The 23,261-nt window shown below is 34.4% G+C and overlaps 1 pseudogene; it reads right to left on the reverse strand.

Moving 5' to 3' along the window:
- Positions 1 to 1,957: 1,957 nt before the first annotated feature.
- LOC100734171 (olfactory receptor 10D1B-like) lies at positions 1,958 to 15,834 on the reverse strand (annotated as a pseudogene).
- Positions 15,835 to 23,261: the final 7,427 nt, after the last annotated feature.

Below are 23,261 nucleotides of genomic sequence, written 5' to 3' on the forward strand. Positions count from 1 at the left end.
TAGGTTGGAAAATGGGGCAAAGTGGGGGAAAATCTATTCTCAATCTATGACTTTGGGAAAGGTTATGTACCACCCCAGGTCAGTGTCACTGAGAAGTGATTACAGCAGTGAACATGCTGGCATTCTTGTTTCATCTCCACCATCACACATTCCACATCCTTCCTTTTCATTACCTCTGCAATTTAATATTTTCTTTAAAAAAAGAACTTTACACATGATAAAATATATACATATTTGGCTACATACATATTGGCACAAATATAAATCGCAACCTTATTAAAGTACTGGTTTTTACATTTCCTAAGAAGTTTCCTTCAGAAATTTTCTCAATCAGTTCTCAAACTCCAAAGCACCTTTTGTTTTGATTTTTCACATTACATTTGCTTTGTCCTTTCAGCCTTTCAATGCAAATGTACCCATCTACACATGTTCCTATGGGCTCAGATTCATATGCTCAGCATAATGTCTGTGAAATGTATGTACTTTTCTGTAAGAATCATTAATTCACTTTTTCGTTGTTTGATAAGTTTTTATGACAGGAAATACCATTTTTTATGCATTCACCAAAAGATGCTTATGTGGTTCAACTCACACTTTGTGGCTATTCTGCATAAGCTATTGTAAACATTTTTGTGTTATTGCTCTGTGGATATGTTTTAATTTCTCCTGTGAGAGAAACCAAGGAGTTAAATTGTTGAGCAAAATTCAGGCACATGTATTGCTTTATGGAAAACAAAATAAAGGCAGCCAATCTGAATCTACTGGATATAGTTTTACATTCCCACCAGTAATCCATGACCTTCACTCCTGTCTCACATTATTCTTAATATTGTGGCCAAATTTTATGCCTTTTTTTTTTAGTCTCATGGTTGTTTTATATTAGCTCAATATTACTGAGGACTGGGGATATAGCTCAGTGGTACAGTGCCTGCCTAACAAGCACAAGGTCCTGAGTTGGTTTCTCAAAATTAAAATAAATATAACAAAGACATTGCTAGTTTGTGTCTTTGGACCCTTATTTTTTTTGCTCATATTGAAATTCATCTTTGGCTGCTGGAATGCTCACAATGCTTTGTCTCCTCTCTGATATATGACAGCCAGGCTGGAACATGGTGAGTGTTCTGAGAATACAGAAAGCCTTTCTTTTACAAATGATCTCTCTATTGGCTGCTTCAGTTTCCTTACTAAAAATTTCCTAATTGCATGGAATTTTAATTCCCCAGAGAATCCTTTAAAGGGAAAAAAGTGATAGATGCCAAAAATAGTGTTTGGAAACCAACTTGATGTTAGTTTTCCATATTTTGTTGGCAATGTCTGCCCTAAAGTTCACCCAGATTCAAAGAAGAATGTAAACCCTTGTAGCAGTGGAAGGGGAACTCGTAAATACTAGAGCACAGTCTGGGGCTGAGGGGATTACAGGTCAATCCAGCAGTTGCCCTGTAAGATTCACATGCAAAGATGAAACCAGGGATTCTCAGCGAGGTTGCCATGACCTAATTATTAGTCTTCCAGCCCAGAGGCCCATTTTGGGGTGTGACAACCCTTCCACCTGACTCCCTGCTTAAATGCCTTGTCAGACACTGGGTTAATTTCCCCTCCATAGGCTACCTCTTTAGAAACCTACATAACCATAGAGCTCCAGGAGATAAAGACAAACTCATAGCCCCAATCTACACTGGGTCCAGATCTGCCTAACACAGTGCTTCAGATTCAGGGCTCACAGCATCTAAGCCTGCTGTCACTTGAGCTTCTTAAGGAATACATCATCCTTAAGGAATAGTATCATCCAGGTTCAGGACCATTTTTCAGTCTTGGATATTCAATGATGCAAAGAAAAACTGCGTAAAACTTTTGAGGAGCCTGGAAAGTTTGCTGATGGATGACGCACCATGACAATGGTTTTTAATCTGACCTGTAAAGATTTCATGTCATTAAAATCTTAGTTACTGATTCTCCATCACTTCTCAGGAAGGAAAGCCACTTGCTGAAGCACCTTCCTCAGGGAAGATTTTACTTTCTTATTTCTCAAGCTGTAGATCACAAGATTCAGCATGGGAGTGACTAGATTGTTCAGGACCTGCACAGTTGCATTAAGCCAGGGGTTTGCAGATGGCAGATGGCAGATACATGAGGACCACTGCCATAAAGGAAAGCAAGATGGCCATGAGGTGGGCTCTGTAGGTGGAGAAGGCATGACATTGGCCCTCCTCAGGGCACATATTCAGAATGGAGCAGACAATGCAGCTTTAGGAGGTCAGAATGAGAAGGAAGCAGCTGAGGGGCATGAGGCCAACACTGATGAACCCCACCATCTCCAAGGCTGAGGTGTCTGCACAAGCCAGCTTCAGCATCACTGGGATATCACAGAAGTAATAGTCCACCTCGTTGGAACCACAGTAGGGCAACTGGAAGGTGAGAGTGGTGAGAAAAGTGGCCTGAATGCAGCCAAAGAATGAAGTCACTGAGGCCAAGATGGCACACACTCTGTGGTTCATGATTATCGCATAGCATAGAGGGTGACAGATGGCAACTAAGCGGTCATAGGCCATCACTGTGTACTGGAAGCACTTGGTGCAGCCCAGGAAGTGGTAGAAGAAGAGCTGGGATGCACATCCTGCATAGGAGATGGCTCGACTGTTCCCCGAGAGGTAGAACAGCATCTTGGGGGAACTCACAGAAGTAAATAAAATGTGGCATAGGAATAACTCACTTAAAAAGAAGTACATGGGAGCGTGGAGCTGAGGGGAGGAGATGTGGTTCCCAACAAGGGTGAAGATGTAGAAAGACAAAAAACAAGATAAAGAGCATGGTCTGCAGAATGTGTGCAGAATGACCAGCAGGATAAACTCAGTCACCAATGAGCCTCCTTAAAATGGGCTTCACAGTGGACCATCGGCTCCAAAGTGTAGATCCCACTCTCACACAAAGAGGCTCCCTGATGGATGTGTTGGTTTCATTTTGATCAATCAACAATCCACCTTCGAATATTGGAAGACATGCACATAAAAACACAAGATCAAAAAAATTCCCTTACTACAATATGATTTACTTTTTGTTTTGGTCCAGTTGGGCTAAGATCACTATAGTGATCTTACATCACAACTTCAGATATTAAAAAATTACATTCTAAAGAACTCTGAACAGTAATCAGAAAGAGACAAACTGGTAAAGGAAAAAATATCTAGAAAAGAAACCTGAGAATATGTGAGTTTGTATTGTTTCCTATCTTTTCTCTTTTAGATAAAGTTGGGCTAAAAAGTACAGAATTGTGTGATGGTTACCAGAAATAATGGAAATCCAATGGTTTACTCATCTTTTGACAAGGGAACCCAATAAAAGGGCCCTCTGTCAACAAAGTACGTGAAGGAATCCCTTTTACTTCATCTCTCTGTGTATCCCAGTTTTCCTCTTCTCCTTTCTTTTCTTCTGTTTCTCCATTCCTCCAGGCTCAGTTGTGCCACAAGAAATACTATCATTTTGGGAACAACATACCAATAGTGCAAAAAGTCAAAACTTGTAGAGAAACTTCAGTGGATGGACACTGGATTTCTGAAGGATGTCATGGTGTGCATGGATGTGTGTGTATATTTGTTGGTGGGGTGTATAATTTTGTAGAAAAGGGTATCGTGGAAGAGAACATAGTCAAATTTTACTCTAGGCTACAAATACATTTCCAATGAAATACTATAAAGACTCAGAGCATTAAACAACAATTTGAAATATATCAAGGTGTCATATTACCCTGAAAGGGCAAAATCTCAAGCTAGTCAGTGATAAATTTGAAGGGCAAACACAATGCAGCAAATTAAAGGCTTTTAAAGAGAAACTGACATCGGAAACATTGCTTATAGCAGACAAAAGGAAATACATCTCTGAGTGTAATACAATGACCACTCACTAAAAACAAATAAATAAAGGAGAAATGATTCATAAAGAATTTTAACAGAGTTAAATCTTAGAACCATAAAAGAATTTTTTCCAGAATGCAAGATGAAATTATTTGACATTTAAATATGAACAAACAAGAACATATCAACAATTTTAAGATAAATTGCCCACACATTTAAATTATCAAAGATAAATGTTCCAGGAAGAATGGACAAGCATATAAAAAATGAATGAAAAAATAGACATTTTCTGTAAGAGCGTATGGTATATTAAAGAGATAAACATACAGAGAGAAAAAGCGGTTTTGAAAATTATGGTTGATGCTTAAAATATCAGAAACTTTTAAATTGTAACCACTGTAACAAGGAAGAAAAGCAAAACACAAGAGAATGAAAAGAAAGGAATAAAAATTTTTCAATAATAATGTGTGTATTCTATAAATAAATCTCAAAATATTATAATAAATGGTTCTGAAATTAATAAGCAAATTTATCAAGGTATCTGATTAGATAAAAATAACTTACAAACTTTGTATCACTATCTTATACCGCTGATGGCAAGCCTGTTAGAAATGCATTTCCAAACTACAAACCAAAATCCACCTATTTCTCACAAAGTACCAAACCTGCAACTAAACCTAAACATTGAGATTTTAGTTAGAAATAAACAACTCATGGATTAATATTTTCTGATTTAAAGGAAAAATAAAAAGCACATGGGCTATAGGACCACTACCACTTCTAGAAACTAAAATTGAAACTGATAGTGCACTAGTAACAACACCATAGTACACAGTTTAAAAGCTACCAAGATAATGGATAAGAAAGTTGTGGTATTTTTATACAATTGAGTACTACAGAGCTATAAAGAAGGATCACATTGAGATATTTATAAATATATGGACTCAGCTTGAGACCATACTAATAAGTGAAATAAATTAAACTCACATGTATGAATATCGAATAGCTTCCCTATTGGAAGAAATGATTCAAATATATAAAAGTATGTGATTATCATGATTCCCCATTATGAGGCTTTGAAGCCTTATAATGTTTTCACTCATTAATTGGAGTGGATTTATTCTGGGTTGTTTGATATTATTGCCTGTGATGATATGAACAGCTATTTGGAAGAAAATAAGATATCATAATAGGTAGTGCTGATTTAATATCATCTTGTTTTGAAGTCCCACCAAACTGTTGTTCTTCTGTTTCCATTGGTTTCATCATGTTGTATCTTACTGGATTTTATTATATGTAATAGTATAAACAAAAACTTTTATAGGCAAAGTGATAATATAGAAACTACTGTTCATTTTCCATTAACCAGTTCTTAAGACCCTGTAATACTTTCATCCTCTTGAATGGTTTCACACTGCCTTGATATGTTTGAAGCCACAGTATACAAAGTTATATTCAAATATTTCAGGGAAAGAGACACTATAGTAACTACTATTAAGTTGGGTTATCTTGTGGTGAAGCACTAGGTTGCTGAAATTGTTATGCTTTGACCTGTATTGTTATGTTGTTATGTCCTCTTTTATCTCAATCTCCCTCTTTAAAGAATATTCATTTATTTTTATTATTATTTCTTTAATTAAGGAAAAAATAGCAAGAAGTATTATAGTAACTTTTTTGATTTCCTATTAACTTGTTTTGAAGCCCTGTATTGCTCCCATCATTTTGTTTTGACTGATTTTACTCTGTTCTGTTCTGTTTGATGGTATCAATTTTGAGGGTATAGTCAGCCACTTTGAACGCAATAAGATTCAGTATGACGCCCATTCTGGTTTGACTATTATCTTCTTTTGAAGTCCTGTAATGTCTCCAATGTTTAGGTTTTATTGTTCTTGTTCAGTACTGTTTTGTTCAATTTTATTATACCTAATGATATAGGCAATTCTTTTTAAGGTAGCAAGAAGCAGTTTTTAAATCTTTTTTCTTTTCCTCTTCAAAGAAAAAGTTATAAAAACTGTGGGGGTAATGGGAACTAAAATGTGTGATTGTTAGCGTAAAAAAGAGAGGAAGGAAAGTGATCTAAAAGATATAACTGCAAGTATATTTAAGTGTGTAGGATAGAGCCCCATATTGCTGAGTTTTTCTTGGATCATTGAACAGAACTGACTGCAGTCTCACTGTATTAACGTCCACTTTGTATGCTTTAATTTTGTAATCTGGACAACTGTTTCTAAGATGACAATATGTGATCTATTAATTGCTGAATTGTTACTGTATATTTTTTCGCTTGAAATTCTGCATTACTTCTAGCCTTTTACTGTTTTGCTTCGCTTAGCTTTGTTTTTCTCTTTATATTAAAAAAAAGATAGATGACCATATTACTAAGTTTTTGTTGGATCACTGAACACAGTGTTAAGATAAATGGCCACATTACCAAGTTTTTGTTGGATCATTGAACACAACTGTTTTCAGTCTCACTGTTTGAATGTCCACTTTGTATGCTTTAATCCTGTAACTTGAACAACTATTTCTAAGATGACAATATGTAATCTATTAGCTAGTGATTTTTTAGTTTTTTTTTTGAAATTCTGTATTACTTGTACCTTTATACTGTTTTTTTTTCTTTTAAATAAAAAAGCAATAGGAAAAAAAAACTAGCAAGGTATTGCAAACCATTAATAAAAGCATTACTCAAAGTCTGCATAAAAGGAGAAACAAACTGCATTTACAATCAGAAGACTCAGTGTTCATGAAGTGAGTTCCAAACTAACCTATATAATCAGCATAGCCAGAATTTGAACCTCAGTCACTATTTTTTGATATTATAATGCTTATTGCAAAGTTTGAATTGAAAACAAAGCATGTATTAGAACAAAAAAAATGATAAGATGAAAAGCTTATATCACTAGATTTTAAAATCTAATATTAACTAAGATCACATATTTATAAAGGTCATTAAAATACAAATAGGGAATCCAAGAAGATATACATAGTCAATTGATTTTTAACAAACTATTTGAAGGCTAACAAATATAGTCTTTTCATTGTTAATCCTGCAGTGATTTATGTAACAATGGAACCTCCACATAAAAAGCAAAATAAAACAAAAATCAGCAAATTACAATAATACTGTACAAAAGTATACTTTACATAAATTATAGATTGAAATGAAAAACCTGAAACTAAAATAGCTCTGGAAACAGAATATAATTGTGGTCTTAGTTTAGGCAAGCGTATCCAATACACTGAAATGACAACCTATATATATATATATATATATATATATATATATATATATATGTGTATATATATATATATATATGTATATATATATATATATGTATATATATATATATATTTTTTTTTTGACTTTTCCTTTTTTATCGGTACTGGGGATTGACTCATGACTTGCCTGCTTGCAAGGCAAGTGCTTATGCCACTGAGCTAAATCCCCAGCCCCGACAACCCATATTTTTTAAATGATAGTTAAGAATAACTTGAAAATTAGAACTTTCTCTGTTGAGGCAAGAAAGATAGTTAAACAATAAAGAACTGTTATGAACAAAAAGAGTCTAAACAAGTAGAGTAATTGAAAAAAATAAATACAGTAATATAAGGCAATGAGAAATCCTCACTTGGATCATGTCACCAAAAATTTTTTAAAAATAGTAACAATAAAAAGGCTTGGCTGATGAATTAGTCAATTTAAAATAAGCCTTGGTAATCACAATAGTGTAAATATTATTATTGGATTACAAATACTAAATTCCTATAAAGTGTAACCATTAAGAATTCTAGAAAACAGATATACGGAATGTTCAGATATTATTTCTGATTGATTCAGAATAAAAAATTTAAAAACTTGAAAACTTGGGGCTGGGGATTTAGCTCAGTGTCACAAGCACCTACCTGGCAAGTGTGAGGTCATGATTTCAGGCCCCAGTAGAAAACAATCAAAAAGAAAACTGCAAACTTCTGTGTGAATCACTTATGGGAGAATTATAAAAATAACTGAGACTGAGAAACCACACATTCAACAAAGAAATAGCATCCAGGACATATTTATAAACCATTTACCTACTTGAAGAAAAAAGGGCAAATTATTTAAGCAGACATTTCATTTAAAAATATATAGATGCCAAAAAAAAACATTAAAAGATATTCAGCATCATTAACCAACAGAAATACAGATTAAACCAAATGTACTAGGATGAGCTGGAAAGGAACCTGACAGAACCAACTGCCTTGAGAAGAGAGACCAACTACCTTCTCCTTCCTGCATTTAATTCAAGGGAAGTGAAAACTTATTATTACCGGGAAACATGTCTGTAAGGTACTGAATTTGTAATCCTGTTCATTTTTGAGTCTTTACCAAGAATTTTCCTAAATAAACTAAAACTCCAGACACTTCCAAAATTTGGAAATCTGTCAAAGGTGAGAAAAAAAAAATACAAGCATAGACATTTTCCACAGGAACAATGGCGGTACTTTCTACTGTGCTGTAAAAGGCAACCTAAGTCGTAGTCTCTGGTTCTCAGAAGACCACAGCAGCCCAGGCTTAGCAATTGACATTCAGTATTTCTGTAAGGTGTCATGGGCACCTGCTGTGGGAACTTGAATAGATTTGTTCCCTTTGGGTCACCCCCTTCCAATCTCCTGTGTGAATTTCTCATGACTCAATCATTGCTTGCTTAGGGGGAAAAATTAAAATTAACCATATTCACCATTAAAGTACAGGAGTAGGGAGATGCTTTGAATTGCAAAGTGCCTGCACCCCTTTCTAGTTTGTTCATTTGGAGAATGGACTCCATCTAGATTACAGGCTTCATGCTTCTAAATTAACAAGAGTTATTTATCCAACTTGTGTTACTGCTGTTACTCATTTTACTCTCACATAAACATAGAGAGGTAATTTAACACAACATCATGATTATTAATCTGAACAGTGAAATCAATTGAGAGTATGAAATATATCTTCTCTAGTCCTCTTTATTTCTTTATAAAAGTCTTGGTTTCTTATCTACATTTTTCATTCAAAAAAGGAGAAAGGGAAGGAAGGATAGATGGTGAAGTAAAAAGAATTAAGATGTCTTATGTGCACAATAGATGTAATCATTATGTACTGCAAATGCATACAAATCAAACATATCTAAAAAGAAATTTTTTAAGAAGAATGTTAGTAACTAGAACCCTTCTGAAATTTAAGAAGTTTTCTAATGTGACATTTTCAAGTTCACAATCAGATATATGCAGAGCATGATTTGAGGACATTTGAGAACTAAATGAATGCTGTTCACCTAAAAATGTACAGTAAATTAAAATATCCCTGAAAAGATTTTTAATATCAATAACTTTGGAAGGAAATCTAAATTAGATAAATTTTTCTGCATAGAATTATGCATGAAAAGTAGACAAAAAAGACAGACAGACAGAGAAAGAAAAATAAAGACTAAAGGAAGTAAAAATTTAGATGAATTAGTGATTGAGTATAGACAACATGCTATGATAGAATGTAAATGATGAATGTATTTTAGATTTTCAATTTTTATTTACAATTTCATGACGTATTTTGACATAGTTGACATAAAATTGTCTCTCTGTACTTAAATACACAGCTTAGTAAAGATTTTTCCCTGATCACATGCATAGATGAATAATTACATGTGCATGTATACAACTGACATAAAGCCATCATCATTTACATATGCCTGCAGTGGAGCGAATGCTGGCTGTGATGAAGATGTAGGAACTGAGAATGGTCAGGCTAGGAAAAGGATATTAATTCCAATAAAGAAAACTATCAATAGCTCATTGATGTAAATACTGGAACAAGAGAACTTCAGAATGGAAATAAGATCACAGAAATAGTGGTTGATAATATTCAACTTGCAGAAATAAACCCTAACCAAGCAGCCTGTGTGAATCAATGCACAAACCACACCTACTGTATACACCGCTAAAATCAAGAAATGCAACCCTGGTAAGACATAGACACATTGTAAAGCAAAGGGCTACAGATGGCAACATAGCCATCATAGGCCATTGCAGCCAACACATGACACTCTGAGATAGCAAAAACCAAGAAGAAGTAGAGCTTTATCATGCACTCGGGGTAGGAGATGACATTCTTCTCTGTCACAAAGCTGACCAGCATTTTGGGAGTGATAATAGTGGAGTGGCAGAGGTCAATGAAGGACAGAATGCTGAGGAGATAGTACATGAGTGTGTGCAGGTGAGCACTGAGCCCGATCAAGGTGATCATGCCCAGGTTCCCCACCACTGCGATCGCATAGATTCTCAGGAAGACGAGGAAGAGGGGCAGCTGGAGCTCTGTCTGCTCTGAAATCCCACCCAGGATGAATTCAGTGACTGTGGAAAGGTTTCGGGCTTCCATGTCTTCTGTGCATTTTCTGAAGGGGAGAGAAAAAGTCATTACTAGAGGGATGTGATTGCTGTACCTCTTTGTGGATAAGGTGCCTTCTTGGTCTCTATATGATCATTTCAGTCTGGTCAATTAATTAAGCAGAATTTGTATCAATTTATTATCTATTAATATGCCTTTTCAAATGTAATAGAGTTTTTACATAAGATAATTTCCTTATGTGTGTAATAATTCAGAGTCTTCGGACTGTTATGGCTTGAAAATTTCAATAATTTCAAGCCAATATATCTGACTTGAGTATTGCAAACTTAAATATGTAGAGATGTTCATGAATTATAGTGATTTAGAACTGATGAGAATAAGTTCTATTGGCCGCAATGTTAAACAGAGAGAACTAATTTTGGTAAGAATGAACAGAGATCTAATTATTTTAAGTTTTCCTTTTTCATACAATATTAAGAAATTAGGGTTTCTGCATAAAATAATGTGCCCTTCAAATATTTTTAAAAAGAATCAACACCTGCAACAATCATTGTACAACTCTATCAGGCTGTAGTAATCCACACTTAGCTATTTGTGGTTGTTACATATAATAACTACCTTTGATTTCCTTTGAGGGAAGCAGGACTATTCACTTAATATCTAGGTCTTGAAGTCAAAGCTACTGTGCTCACACCCCAAACTCATCTTTTATTCATTGATACCACAGGACAAGTAAAATAACCTGCTCACCTCATGATTTTTAAATCTTTAAGAAAACAGTATTAACTATTTTATAATTGGTAAGAGATTTATGAATCAGAAAGTAAACATAATTGTCACTGCATTAATACACATTAACACTGTACCAACTAGAAAGTGAGGTACTTATTGATTCCAAATTATAGAAGGAAAATCTTAGTATTTCTATTTTTTGTTGTGAATTAGAAAACATAGAAAGTGGAGACACACTATTAGGAAAGTATTAGAATAATAATCATTTATGGTTATATATTTAACCTAATTTTTAAAATTATAAAGTTGGTCTCTTAATCTATTAAACATTGAATAAATACTTTAACTATGTCATATAACAGTAAAGTTCCAAGTGATTTAAACTTGAATGTTAAATAGGATGAAATATGGAATAGTTACTTTAATTACTTCATTCCAATCTCTACATATTTCTTTGTTATGATTTCATCTTCTTTGTCTGACTTCTTGAAATGCAATCTTAAATTAATACTTTTTGTTCTTCTTTTTCCTATGTTCGAATACATTATCAATTTCCTTGTCAGTCTCAATTAGTTACATCTCAAAAGTTTTTATGTATTAAACTTACAGTATCATTCAGGTCAAAATATTATATAATTTGTTTTATTTTTTTCCACTGAGTCACGTATTATATAAATGAGAACTGGTGACTTTATATATGTTATAGTTTTTTTTCCTATTTCTATTTTAAAAATCTCTCAACTTCATTGTGGTCAGTTAACAGACACTAAATTTTATTATATTGTCAATTCCTGAGGTTTACTTTTTAATACAGAATCACCAGGTTTTATACATTTCCCAATGCATTTTAAAGACTATACTGCCTAGTTATGAGGATATATATATATATATATATATATATATATATGTGTGTGTGTATTTATTTCAATTATTCTTAATTCACCAATTATGCTTGTATGTTTTATCTGTTTTGTGAAATTTTCACCTGGTGCTGCAATAATTATTCAGCCAATTATGCTAAATATACCTCTAAAATTCCTTATTTTTTTTCTCTCTCAAATATTCAAATTTTAGGTTGAACCCTTTGTCATTCTGAAATAGCCCATTTTATATTTGACAATGTGTCTTGTTTAACAGGTGTTTTATTCTGATTTACATTTATAACAGCACTCATTTTGGGTAATGGTTGCATACCATTCCTGATCTCCCATTAGATTTTTTGTATTCTCAAATTAAACTGCATTTAAAAAAAATCTACAAACAAATGACATGAAAATTTTAAAACAGTGTCACATAAAGTATTAACAAGTTAGCATCAAAGCCCTAGAAATAAAAGCAAAAAGATACACACAAGCCTTACACACAAAAACTTAAATCATTTTGAGTCAAAGTTGAAAGACTTAATAAGGGGAAAGATTCACCATACTGACGGATTAAAAGATTCATTATTATAAAGACATTAAGTATTTCAAACACCTGTTTAGTTTCAAATCTTATGTGATAATTCGCACTCTGGAATAAAATCCAAGGAAGCAAGTGATTGAAATTTGGGGAGCAAAGGCTTTATTTCCAGGCCTGGCAGCACAGTCTCTCTAGGATTGGCCCAAAGACTGCATGCCCCAGAGACTGAAGAAGGGGATTTTAAGAGCAGGAGAGGGGGAAAAAAAAAACCCGCAGAGCTGTTAAGCTGTTGACTCAAATCTGGAAACTGTAAAGCTGTCCACATAGTGCTGATAACATCAACATCGGGAGCCTGGAGCCTTTCAAGTTACTCCCCTTCTGCAGATAAGCATTATCTCGGAATAGCACATCTGCAATATCATTCGGAGAGGAAGGTAGAAAGTTAACTATTTTGGGACAGCTTGTTAACAATAACATGTGGAAGGGGGGAGGTGGCTAGTTATCTTGGGACAGCTTATTAGCACTAACACTGAGAAGGAGTCGAAAGTTACAACAAGTTTAAACTTAAATTTTTACAAGGATTTGGAACTTAACCCTTTTGATGCTTACAGAACAAGAGGAGGTGCATTGGCTAGGGTTAAACTATAACATTCTGCCTGTAATTTCTTTGAAGTTAAGCATTTCTTAAGAACAGCGCAATTAGCACATTTTATGACAGACCATCACCAGGTAGGGAAGAGGGTTAACAGAAACTGAAACCTTAGGCCTTTATGGCTTTTCAGGAAATTGAAACTTACCTAGATAGATAGGGAGGGGGAAAGGGTAAAGGGAGGCAATATGGTACATTACAGGACAGAAATAGGGCGATGTTAATTTTTTGCGGGGGTGGGGGAAGAACAAAGTCAGGTAAGGGTTGTGCTAACAAGGGATTCTCCCTGCATACAAGCAAGTTACCCTTTCAACAAGTTTAAATTAGGAAAACATCCTGGTTTCCTAAGCAGAGAATAGAGAAGTCAAACAGTAATTAACAACCCCTGTTAGCTTATTTTAGCACCACATCTGTTATTTGTAGAGGGCAACAATGGTTAACATATCAGTTAGGTAAGATTTTGCAATTCTTTACAGAAGAGAGCATTGATTAAGATATCAATTAGGTCACCCAGAGGGAGAAATAAAACATATATAAGGTATGGCTATGCTACAGGTAATTTGTTATAATACAAATATAACGAAGCTATTTTTCTTAGAGTACAACATCTTATTCCTGAATATAATACTTAAACAGATAACCAGCACCTTAAGGCAATAATAGAATCTTGATGGAATCATTTAGCGCGTAGATTTTATGGAAAAATCTAGCTTTAGTCTACTGTTGCTGGAGAATCAAAATGTTGATTCTCAAAAATTCACTAATATTGGGCTTTCAGAACAGGTGTGTATAATAATGTGCTGTCCTTGGAACCATAAACACTGATTTGTGACTGTGTCTTGGAGCAACATCATATATAAGATTAGTAAATGCCCATCTTTCTATAGCCAGCGGGTCCCAGAGAAAGGAATTTTATGACAGAGCCAACATTTTAGTTCCTCAGTGTGAATAGGACACAGACACAGTCTATTTTCCTTTCATCCAATTAACTGATACAGGTTTTTAAATTTGAAGAAGGTAGAGAGTTGTTTTACATCAAAATCTGGAATATAGTTGAGTACAATGACAACATATAATAGCAGAGATTTCCCAGTATAGGTGATCACTAGGGTGTCTCATGGAGATTATTGCATCTAGTAATGCATGGTGAAAGGTACACATTTATAAATAAAAGCAGGTTTCTGAATCAATTCCCTTGGCCCTGTTCCCCAGACAACTTCATCTCTGTAGAATTCGGTCATTTGTTTTCACTTCTTCTAAAGATAATCTCCAAGCTCTAATTGATTGGTTCACATAGAAAAACAGCTAATTTTATATAAACCCAAATACTGACTCCCAAAAGTGAAGAATAAATTTGAGAACAACAGGTAGAATTTATGAGGATGTTTATCAAAAATAAAAAAAATGAGGGGGAAAAAATTGTGAAATATTTTCTTTGTCCTGTCTTTACATAAGGCATGGGGACTTGTTTCAAAAGAAGTGAGTTCAAGGGTTTAAAAGACAACTAATAACCTTGCATATCAAATGTTGTCTCAACATCCACTGGAAATCCAGAAATCTGAGCTTGAGAGGGGCTGTCAAACAGCTTAGCATAGCTTCTTCCAGGAGAAACGGTTCTCCTCTCCTTTTTATATTGCTTCTTTCTGTGTTTATCTTTGTATCTCTAATCTTGGCTTAGCTGCTTGAGTTAGCTAAGTTACTCAAGTGGGCTCTTTTTCTCTCTCTTTGTGTGTGTGTGTGTGTGTGTGTGTGTGTGTGTGTGTGTGTGTACGCTGTAGTTAGGGTGTTCTGACTTTGTTACTCATGATCAGTAAACTACTACATTAATATGCCTACAGTTAGCAATAGTGTTATAGCCACTTTCAGGTAAGATTGATTACTAGTTAAACTGGTACCACTTCTTTCTCAGTGGAATACTTGAAAATTGTAATATATTTCAGACATTTTTCTTCAAGCTCTTGGAATTTTGTAAATCTTCTCAAAAGTTTATTAATTTTCAAAATTCATATGTAAAGTGATTTTGGCTGTTACAGTGTTAGGCTAAGTTTGCTCAACCCTTACCAGACTTAGTAAATCAGAATCGCTAAAGATAAAGTTCAGAAAGTTGCACTCTCTCAATAGTAAAATAAAATATACTCTCAAATCCATTTTGATTAGCTATATTTAGGAAAATAGTTGAAACAAGCAAGTTAAAAACTAAACAAAACAAGAAAAAATACTTAACTTCTAAAGTTAGTTTAAATAACAATTCTTTACAAACAATACATGCTGGTCCAGATAATTCATATGGAAATGAGACAGACAAGAGCGTGATTTCCTGTTTTCCTTGCCTTCTGGGAGCTGTAGTTTAGAATGGGGCTGTCACACCCTGCCCCTCCCCTCATTTGCCTCCTCTGCCCTCCCATGGGCTGCAGCCCTGGCCTTCTGTGGCTTCCCTGGTGAAAGGTTTTTGGCCTAGGCCAGATACTGTAGCCCGTAAAGCCAGGAAGCTCCTATCTCCCCCCACCCTTAGGAATTACCTCTGGCGCCAAACTAAGACCAATGGGCTACCTGTGCATGCCTAATGCCCCCTTAGGTTCCACCCCAGGCCCAGGCTACTTATGTGCCTTACTCCACATGTTCCAAGGGTGGAGATGCCACGCCCCAAGGGGTCAGGGGTGTCTCTCCCCGCATTCCCAAAATAAAGGTTATTTATATTTCATACTTTTTATCTTTTCAGCCAGTCCTCCTCCTTTCCCCCACAGTTCTGTCACCTGGCTTACTAGCAGCCCAGTCCTCGCCACTCTGGCTCTCAGCGTGGGTGCAGTGCCACTGTCAGTTTTCCTCTCCTCATCTCCTGCCATTTCATGTGCTACTTTTGCCATTTTAAAGAAACAAGGGGGGCAGCCAGGTGTGGCTAAGATCAGGGACGGAGATACCTGGGACCATATTTAACATGTTTTCCTCTCCTGGACCCCCAGCTAGCCTTTCAGAATCTTCCCTGATTTCAACCCCGCCCCTTCATAGGATCCCACCAGAACAGCTCATCCTGGCCTGGATCCCCGAGCCAATCAGGCCTGCAGCTGCTCTCCAAACAGCACTCTGAGCACCTCTCAGTCAGTCTAGGAGGCCCCTCCACTGTACTGACTCCTTGTGATGCAGCAGGGGTCCTTGAAAAATAAAGAATGGTAAGCATTGGGGGCTGTTGTCTCTGATAAGCTCCAGACACCAACAGATAGATAAAACTGGCAGCAGACACCAGCTCCTGGCAGAAGGGACCTGCAATGCCCAGCTCTGCCTCAACAGAGCCCAGGGACCTCATGCTGTTTGGCAACAAGATATAAAAGCATCACTTCTTCCTCTTCTTGTTCTTGTTCTTCTTCTTCTTCTTCTTCTTCTTCTTCTTCTTCTTCTTCTTCTTCTTCTTCTTCTTCTTCTTCTCCTTCTCCTTCTCCTTCTGCTTCTGCTTCTGCTTCTTCCTCTTCCTCTTCCTCTTCTTCTTCTTCTTCTTCTCCTTCTCTTTATTATATTTATTCATTTTTAAAGAAATTAATAAAAGTCATACAAAATTTTGAAACAAGATTATAGTAGAGTAACAATGCTTTGTACATTGGGTATTGTTATCTTCAAAGTAGTTGCTCATGTTATGAAACATAATGAAGCCCATGGAAAACTATATGTTGAAAAAATTGGAAATTTGGATTTCATTTAAAAATATTATTGAAATACTACACTGGATTGGTCTAAATTGTTTTTTTTTTTTTTTTTTATTGCCCAAGAATCCATTTTTTTTATTCACAAGAATCCAATAATTGCCATAAGCTATAACATAGTTTCCAAAACCATGTGCCATAGAATTAGATTTCTTTCAATATGTCATTATGGCATGGGATTGTTTTCCTTAGCTCTTAGAGAAGACATATCTGTAACACCCAAAACTCTTAGATTTGCCATAAACTGTTTACCACTTAAATGATATGCCCAATTATCACAGTACTTGTACTGTTATAAGTATTAATGTTTCCCATGCATTCAGGATGTTAGCAAGACCTGTTCTGAGCCTAGTGTATTACATTTTCAGCTATGAATTTATTTATATGTGGACACTGACAAGATAAAGCATACAGAGAAACTGGTGAGGATATTGCAAAACAGACAATGATAATCCACTAGAAAATGTCAAAAAAGATTTTTTTAAGTGATCTTATAATAATACTATCACCTCTCCAACCTTACATATCCCAAGATGTCATCCTCTTTCTTGCAATGACCATTTTGGCTTCTTTCTTTTACTGTAATCTATCACATTCACTCGGTTGTTCACATTTTTATTTCCTGTTCCTTATACCCCAAATGATTTTAGCAGACACTTTCTCTGTTGTCTGGTAAATATTTATTTCCTTTTGTATTTCATCTAAAATTATATTCAACTTTTTATTCTTAATTGGGCCTTTCAGCTACTTGCTCTGATTGCTTTAATTTCTAAACAGCACTTTCTTCCCTCAGAGGCTCTTCTTGCGATGTCCCAGTTTACCTCAAACTCCTGGGCTCAAGTGATCCTCCTGCCCCAGTCTCCCAAGAGCCAGGTCTATAACCAGCAACAACTAACTCTGATCTATGTTATAAGGCTGACGGTATTCCAGAGATCTCCTCCTATGACTTGCCAGTAACAGTTACACTTCTGACACATAACAGAAAGTGTAAAAAATAACAATAAATAAATAAATAAATAAATACAGAAACATTTGTCTGAGGTTTCACAATGGTTATTTCTGGACCTAATTAATAGTTCCAAATCAAAGCCACAGAGTAAGGAAATCACCTTTGTCTGTCTGATGCCTTAATGTCAAATTTTGCTTGTAGTTTTCTCTCTTTGACCTGTAGGAGAATGGCATAAACGATGCCAGTGAGAGTCCCAGGCACCCAGTTTGGAGCAGAGTATTTAATACTATCTGCATCACAAGTCAGCAATTTGAACTTTAACTTTCAATTTGCACATTTCCATCTTCATGTTGTTAAACATTCCCCTCTTTCACAGTCACTGAAATGTTCTGATTGCTGTGTTTTGAAGGCCTGTCCTTGGTTTAAGTAAGCCAGGCACCAAATATCACAGAGAGAAATAGTCTCCAGTGATTTTTGTTTCCCTGGTGACAGGGAAGGAGTGGATAAAAGGATTGCAACTTAAATTTTTCTAATTCTCTACTATTTTTTAAATGGATTCTTGTGAAGCTTAAGTTGTTAATTACAATAAAGGTTTGTGCATACAGATCAGCCATGGACTTTCTAAAAATGCATATCTTGAATTAGTGAGTCTAAATAGATTTTGAGACTACATGGGTTACCAGCTCCTAAAAGATGTCACTGGTTCTCAAACATGTTGTGATTAGCAGGTTTTATTTTTATATTTGATTGATCTATTTTTGTGTGTGGTTCTGGGATCAAACTCAAGACCTTGAGCCTGCAAGACAAGAACTCTGGCACTGGACTACATCCCTAGCTCCAAACAGATTTCACAGGAGCAAGCCATTTACTGGTAAGTTACGTAGTACTGGCAATTGGGTTGATGATTTTAAAATCATTAATTAAATTACATGTGGTTCTCATGTGTATTATCAATAACTTTTCCAATACCAAGGAACTGTCCTGCTAATTTGAGTAATCACAGGAGGTAACAGAATGTCCTATATTTAAGTCATGGACTTTTACCACTCAGACCAGAGCAGCAGTGGATTATGCTTCATATATGCTAACCTGATTTCATGGTTGAAGTCAGAGCTGCTTAAATTCTCAAAATACTGAAGGAGTTTCAGAAAATGAATGCTAGCTATCTTCTATACTGATCAGTGTCTTTTGTCTTTAATAATTTATACTTTATGTGTATTGCTATAAAAGTTAAAAATGGTCGCTTTTAGATTAGTGAAATTTGTATGAGATACAATAAGAAATTTCAATCTGTTTCAACTCTAGTCAACTATATGATGCTGGTCTTTAGAAGACAGTGCATATTACCTTTAGTTATAATGTGCAAAATAATCAATTTTAGAAAAAAGTAATGCATAGACTTAAAAGTTGAGATAATAGGACTAGTATGTTCAGTGTGTAACAAGATAAATTATATGAGATTGAAAAACTTAAAAATTCCAGAAAAAATATTCTGGAAACCTTATCATTTGAAGAGTGGTTGGAAGAACTAAAGTTAATTTAGCTAACAAAGATACAGTCCATTTAATATGCTGCAACTAGAATCAATGTTTAGCATATTTTTTTAAATTTTTTTAGTTTTGTTTTTTATTAGTACATTAGTATATATGTTTGTTGTGTGGACTTTGTGTACATAACACCTCTTCATCCCTTTTTTCATCCTCTTTTCTTCTTCTCTGTTCCCTCTCCTTCTATCTCTTGATACTTTTCCCATTTAGAAAAATCTACCTCCACCCCAAAAGAGATCTATCTCCCTACTGTATACTATCACATATTTTACCCTCTATTTACTCTTTGAATTTGTCCTATAAAAGAAACAATGTACTATTTAAACTTGCATGCCTAATTTAATTCACTTAAAGTTATGGTTTCCAAGTGCATCCATTTTCATACAAATGACTCAGGTTTAGCTTTCTTTATGGCAGAGTAATACTACACTGTATATAAGTACCACGTTTTTCTTACCCCTCCAAGATTTAGCTACTATGAATTTTGCTGTCATAAACATTAGTATGCATATGTCACTACAGTATGATGTGTTTGGTTGGGTTCCTTTATTTTTCTTTTGTAAACTAAAAGACTGATACAGTACAAACTGCTAATAACATTTGAAGACATACCTTATTTCACAACAAAGATCTTACCAATAGGTCCAAATGTGAATGGAAGTAGATATCTTAATACGTGTTAGTTACTTATAGTCAAATATGTTACAGCCCAACCGATAGCAATCACTGAGAAGATGATGATCAAGGACATTGTACAGGGTGGGGGAAGGTGGTTAAATCATCTTCAAAATTTCTTCCAATTATAATATTTCATGAGGTTAAAATTACTAACAGTAACTTGTATTAAAATAGACAAACCAATGTTCAAACATCAGCTCTAACTCGTATTTGTTTTGTGGCTGTAGAAAAACTACTTTCACTTTGCATCTGATTAATAATAATACAAATGCACACACACCTACATGCAACATACTTAAGATAGTTACACTACTGATTTGTACTTGTTCACTGAAAAGAAAGTTTTGTGTTTATGTTTGATCAATCTTTCATGCCTATATTTTGTAATATGAGCAACTGTATTGAAGATAACAAGAAGCAACATATTAACCATTGTTACTCTGCTACTGTCTTGTTTTGAATTTTCATTCATTGTTTTTATTATTTTCCCATTAACATGAAACATGTAAGTATTTTCTGTCATGAATATTAAATAGAATGATACTTGCAAGGTGTGTATTTTTTTTTGCTCTTCGTAAGAATTTAACAAATGTTATAATTGTTATTTTTATTGTAAATCATTGTGTTTCTCCCTGAAACATCTTTCACTTCTCAAACATTTTCATTTCCAAAAATAGCAATGATAGTTGATTTACCTCTGTGTCTGTTCCTTGAAACTCCTATCTACCTTAATTGCCTTTAATATGGATAAATTCAGGATATTTTTACCAAATATCAACCTAAAAATCATCATTTTTTCATGATAACCAAATACAGATCAAACCAATCTTTCTATCTTTGAAAAATTTTTGTAATCTGACAGAGAGTATTTAGAGTATATCTGAGAGCTCAACAAATATCCCATTCTTTGACTAAACCATAAGAAGTCATTCAGAAGTTTCTCAGTTTTGTTTTCTTTCAGATTTTCTAATTTTTCAAACCTTCCATCTTGTTAAATGCTGCTTAACAGCTAAAGAACAGCTACAAAGGGTTTAACAAGACCATTTCTTATGTACTCTTAAATACACTTCTCAAGTTTATGTTTAATAGTTATTTAATTTTCTATTGTCATGAAATATTGACTATATTTTTACACTGGACTATAAATTGAATATCGTTCCTACCAGTATCTACCATATATAAAGTCTCAATAAATAAGTAACAGGGAATTTCTGAAAGAAGTTTACAGATAAGTTAGTGTTAGCTTAATCTTCAAAACATTTTTCCCTATTTCAGTTTAAATGAAAAAGCATGCAGTGTGTACCTCCTTTAATATTCCAGGACATGCTAAATGTAAGGGAACAAGTCATCATTAGGCTCTGTCACTACTGGAATGTGGGCAGGTAGAGAGGTAAATAGTCATGTGAATCACTATGTGCCCTGGCAGGGAAGGTCAGATAGAGGATCCCAAGGCTGTAAAAGTCAGTGATTAGAACATAGATGAACTTCTTTTTATTTCTGCACAGTTATATGGAATTTCATTACACTGTGGGATTAAAGGCTGATGAGAATACTAGAAGAAAACGCTGAATACTGAACTTTCAAGGTTCTTTGGTGCTGATGAGATCATAGCTTAATAGTTTTCCATAGAATTACATTGAGTCATTTGTGTGAACACACAATAAAGCTAATGTCCTAGAACAACAAATCCTCTATGAAGATTGACTGGGTATAATGTTATATTTAAACATATATATTCAAATATGCTCCAAGTATAATGTATATGAATTTATAGCAAGCACAATGATAATGATTTCCTGCCAGAATCATGTCACCACATTATCAACTCTAGGGAAAATAAACAGAGTTTTCCTTTATAGTCGTTTTTTCCTATTACTTAATATTTCACATTGCTATTATTTGTTTGTTTGGCTGACTATGAGTTAGAAACTAGAATGTGCTATTGTTAGGACTCCAGAATGATATCTATATAACTAAAAATTCAGAATTTCAATACACATACAAAGATCTTTAACAAAATATTAGCAAATTAAATTGAATAATGTATTAAAAAGATCATTTATCTTGGTCAAGTGAAATTCATCCTAGGGATGCAAAGATGGTTCGATATACTTTAATCAATAAATGTGATAAAATCACCTCCTCATAATCAAGGGCAAATACATAAGATCTCTTCAATAGATGGAGAAAAGCATTTGATAAAATTCAACTTAATTTTACTTCTTCTATGATAATATTGCTAAGCAATTTAGGAATAGGAGGAACATACCTCAACAAAATAAATGTGTAATATAAACCAATACTTGGCGTTATACTTAATGGAGAAAAACTAAGAGCTTTCTAAGATCTGGATCAAGAATTCCCATTTTTGCCACTTTAATCCATATAGTCGTAGAAGTTCTAGCTAGACCAATCAAGGAAAAATAAAAATGTAAGGGCACATATATGGAAAGAAAAGGAAATCAAATTGTCACTGCTAGCAGAGAGTACGATCTTACACACAGAAAACTCTTTAAGTTATGCACAAAAACACTATTAAGCCTAATAAATGATTCCCACAGAATTTCAGGATACAAACTCACTAATTAGATGAATTAGTTAAGGATTGGACATATTTATTTCCATTGATCCTGACTTACACAAAATGCTGTGATATAATAACACAGTGATATGGTTTGAGAAACTTTAACCTGGAGGCTGAATGAGAGCCTCTAGGAGATATTGCCATAAACATACAAGGACTTCCTAAGTTGTAAACAAGGAGAGATGAGGATTTTTGTTTCTTCTACAAATTAAAGAAAAGTTTTGAGGACTAACTAAAACATACACATGATACAGATCATCTTGGGTCTATGTATAGACTAGCTTGGAAAGAATATTTATATTTAAAGTTTTATGCAAAATAGTTAAATATAACATTTGGAGGCAACAATTGCAATAATTTTCTTAATAAAACTATATTTGGAAAAGCACAAGTCATAACATGTAACGAGATCAAATTATTAAAATAGAAAGAAAAGAAGCTATTAAACAAGGGGAAAAATCAAAATAAAATTTATCAAAACAAAACGTGAATGACCAACAGCATATGAAAAAAATGTTCAAAATCAATAATCATCAGAGAAATGCAAAGTAAAACAACAGTTTTACATCACTTCACTCTTTTAGGGATGGCTGTAAGCAAAAAAGAGCAAATGTTGGTGATGGTGTAAGAGAAGCAAACCCTTGCATGCTGCTGGTGGGAGTGAAAATTACTGTAATACAGTCAACATACAGAAGAGTACAGTGGTTCTTCAAAAAGGTGAAAACAGAACTACAGTGTGATCCCGCACATATAAGTGAGATCATGAAATATTTTTGTCTTTGTGTCCACTTGATTTCACTCAGTGTAATACCATCTTCCA

The sequence above is a fragment of the Cavia porcellus genome, unplaced genomic scaffold (genome assembly GCF_034190915.1).
Source record: "Cavia porcellus strain 051 isolate PalLab524CR breed Dunkin Hartley unplaced genomic scaffold, mCavPor4.1 scaffold_9, whole genome shotgun sequence".
NCBI classification, from domain to species: domain Eukaryota; kingdom Metazoa; phylum Chordata; class Mammalia; order Rodentia; family Caviidae; genus Cavia; species Cavia porcellus.